The sequence below is a fragment of the Odocoileus virginianus genome, chromosome 27 (assembly GCF_023699985.2).
Source record: "Odocoileus virginianus isolate 20LAN1187 ecotype Illinois chromosome 27, Ovbor_1.2, whole genome shotgun sequence".
Lineage (NCBI taxonomy): Eukaryota > Metazoa > Chordata > Mammalia > Artiodactyla > Cervidae > Odocoileus > Odocoileus virginianus.
This window is the reverse complement of record NC_069700.1, coordinates 25780682-25784476: the sequence shown is the minus strand read 5'-3', so window position 1 is coordinate 25784476 and position 3795 is coordinate 25780682. Positions and strand designations below refer to the sequence as shown.

The following is a 3795-nucleotide window of genomic DNA, read 5'->3' as shown; positions in this document are numbered from 1 at the left end:
GTCTACTTTGTTGGCAGGTGGATTCTTTATCACTGAGCCACCAGGGAAGCCTTATAGGCAGAGACTGGGAGCTATTAAATCTGAAGAACATCAGTGGGTTTTACAGGGCCTGCAGATGAGTTGGTGGGGGCAAAAACCTACCTTGTCTAAGTGTGGACCAAGAAGGGTGATGAGAACATCACAGGAGGAGGATGGGGAGGGATGGGAGGTGAGAGAAAGGCTTAGCTTGAGAAGGAAGGTGGCTCGTTCTTTAGGACTGAGTGCAAGTCCATCCAGAGAGCCCAGGGTCACACTTTGAGGACTCAGGGAGGGTGTGCACTCCTGCCACTGGGAAGGGGTGCTGTGAGGAGGCTGGAGTTTGTGGGGGGAAGGATAGCTTTGTCTGAGATGGACAGCATCATTCAGAATGGCGAGACCCAGCACGCTCCCCACCCTCAGAGGCTACAACTTAGGGATGTAAAAATATTCCACCCCTGTTTTCCTACTTTGATGTGTAAACATGGGGCAATCAAGTTGGAGAGAAGAGAAAGAGAAACCACACTGTGGAGTAATATCCTTTTGCAAAGAAATACATATTTTAGAAAAGGGCTGAAACTTGTGGAAGCTTTAGAAGGGTGTTTTCTTTTCTTATTTTTAAGAACTCAAGGGTTTTGGTGAAATCAGTGTTGTTTTCTCAGGCGCCCAAATGAATGAACATAGGCACAGCTTCAGAGAGACAAAGGAAACCATAAAAATAGCTTTCTAATTATTGTCCCCTGTCACCAAATATGGCTGTCGAGGGCTGGGTGATGCCAACTCCCTTTTCCTAACTGGGGTCCGCTCTGCCTGTCCCCAGCTGTCGTTCCCTGGCTCTGCCACTGCTGCTCTGGTTTCCTGTTGCCCTTCGCTTCTGTCTTTGTTTACTTTCACGAGGAGATGGTTGTTTCTCTTGACCCTCCTCTGCTTTCTTTAGGTTTTGCATTGTTTTCATCTCCTGTTCAGCTGTCTCCATCGGTTCCCTTACCTTTATTCTGCGGGGCTATCGGTGACCTAGTTCCAATGAGGCAGTTGGGTTTTGTCCAGCTGCTTCTTCAAGCAGGCCCTCAGAATTATGTGGCTGCCTTCTCTCCCTGTGAAGGTTTTTAGATTTGTTTTGTTCTTTCTCTCTTCTATTTGTGTTTCTCCAGGCAGGGATATTGGCTGCTTATAAACTTTTCAGGAGCACTTTTCCTTTTAAGATGAGAGACAGGCTTCTGAATTTCTTGGGCTGCGTGCTGAGACACATTATCTGTGAAATTCCTGCTTTGATGACTGGCAGATTTCTGAGCCATAGGGCTGGATTTCCAAACCTGGCCAGCCCCTCGAGTTGTGGTGTCACCCTCTGCTTGTGGCTCTATCTAGACCAGAACCTTCACGAAGCAACCACTTCATTTGTGCAATACTTTGCCCTGTCAAGCCACCATCTTTAAAACTGGTCAAAAAATAACATGAATGATCACAGCCTGGAAGAAATAAAATTCTCCATTATACCACAAACAATTACTCATTGAGTTATTAAAATAAAGCAGTTGTGTGGTACAGATGGAAAACACGTAATGCTCATCATCCTTATTATTTAATACTAACCCTTTCAATCTTCACTATTCAAAATGGGGTCCTTTGGGGTGTTCTTCCCTGTTGGTCCAGTGGTTAAGATTTGGTGCTTCCACTGCGGGGTGAATGGGTTCTGATCCCTGGTTGGGGAACTAAGATCCTGTGTGTCATATGGGGCAGTATAAACAAATAAACAAAAAAACTACCTAAAATATGAAATACACACCTGGGTTTGAAAGACTTGGCATCCCCCCCCAAGAAAGGTGAAAAAAATGTGGTCCCTGGACTAGCAGCCTCAGCATCCTCTGGGAGCTGGTCAGAAAAGCTTATTTCTATATTTAGAAGTCAACTTCGGCAGATGGAGATCCACGACACCTTCCAGGAAATCAAGTTGTGGCTCCTGAGAGTTGAGAACATCTTTGACTTCTCCCAGACCCATTCTGAGCTTCCCAGATTGCATTAGTAGTGAAGAACCCGCTTGCCAATGGAGGAGATGTAAAAGAGATGTGGATTTGATCCCAGGGTTGGGAAGTTCCCCTGGAGCAGGACATGACAACCCACTCCAGTACTCTTGCCTGGAGAATCCCCTGGACAGAGAAGCCTGGTGGGCTACAGTTCATGAGGTCTCAAAGAGCTGGACACAACTGAATTGACTTAGTAGCAGCAGACCCATTTTAACCTGGCTCTCACCATCTTTAGCTTCCTCATGGTTTCAGTAAAGATAAAAAGGCATTACTTGATTGTGTTACAAAGATTTCTTTGAGACTCGCTGTCAAAGTTAATGATGAAGAGGAGTTGATTCCATGAGGAGGAGACTTCATAAAGCACAGTGGTACTGGCTACTCCCTGAATGAGCCTTTGAGGATGGAGCAGGCTATTTTGGACAAACTGCACTGGGATCTCTAAAATGGGACACCGCTGGACTTCTCAGCCTTATTCCACTCCCTGGTGGTCCTGGGCTGGCCCGGCGTACAGGGGTCACCTTGGAAGCATCCTTCTCTCCAGGCCACCTCCCTGACCAGGCAGGTGAAGCCCTGAGGCCCTGGCCACCAGCTGTTGCAGTTCAAGGGCTCCACACTGGCCTCAGTCATCATCACTTTAGACTTGGACAGGCTCATGCCTGATGCTGTGCTCCTGTATCTGATCTGCTAACGAAGGCGCTGTAGGCATCAGGCATTAGGCAATTGAACCACTATAAGGAATTGGTAAAGCAGCAGTTGACAAGTGTTTAGTTCTCCTCCTGCACAGACAACTTTCTGTTTCACCTGCAAGCCTTGGTGCCCTTTAGAGCTTAATGGCAGTCCCCCCTTGCCTAGACTTCTCTATATTCTATGCTTTCTGGCTCCCACAACAAGAAAGGAAGAAGGCACTGAAAGAGCAACTGAGAAAACGTCTTAGGTCTTATTGTTATATTTCCTCCAGACCTACTGAATTAGAATCTGCATTCTGTTTGAGAGAAACACATATATTACCATATGTAAAATAGATGACCAGTGTGAGTGTGATGTGTCATGCACGGCACCCAAAGCCAGTGCTCTCTGACAATCTGAAGGGATGGAGTGGGGAGGGAGGAGGGGCAGGGAATCAGGATGGAGGGGACACATGTATACCTATGGCCGGTTCATGTTGATGTATGGCAAAAACCATCATAATATTATAAAGTAACTATCCTCCAATTAAAATAAATAAATAAAATTAAAAGAAAAAATTAAAAAAATTTAAAAATTTAAAAGATCCCTAGGTGATTCCTATGCGTGGTAAAGTTTGAGAAGTCCTGCTTTTATAACCATTAAAAACTTTAAATGGAGCAAGATACCAAACAAAACTTGATGAGGAAACAGAGAATGGTGGATGACACTTAGAAATGCCCCATTTGTGGCAGCAACAATGAACAATGCATCTATTTTTGTTTCAGCTTGATGGAGCCCTATAACACGATCACTGAATGACAGGTTGGGGCTCCTACTAATTCCTGGGCAGCTGCTCATCTTTCCTTTCCCATGGAAAGGTCTCTGGAGGCTCTTCTCTGCCCTCAGTCAGAGGCCAACCCTGTGTCCTGGTCTTCTAAGGTCAGTGCTAAGATCCAGCTTCTTTCTTGGCAGCAAAACCAAGGGTGACAGATTCCCAGACTTCTTCCAACATTCATCCAGTTTGCCCATTGGCCATCTACTCCAGGGGCTTCCCAGGTGGCGCAGTGTTGTAAAGAATCTGCCTGCCAATGCA

At 45.8% G+C, this 3795-nt stretch overlaps 1 pseudogene; it reads left to right on the top strand.

Annotated features, from left to right (window-relative positions):
• The first annotated feature begins 1560 nt into the window (after window positions 1–1560).
• Window positions 1561–2867, top strand: LOC110135648 (cyclin-I2-like; annotated as a pseudogene).
• The last annotated feature ends 928 nt before the right edge of the window (window positions 2868–3795 follow it).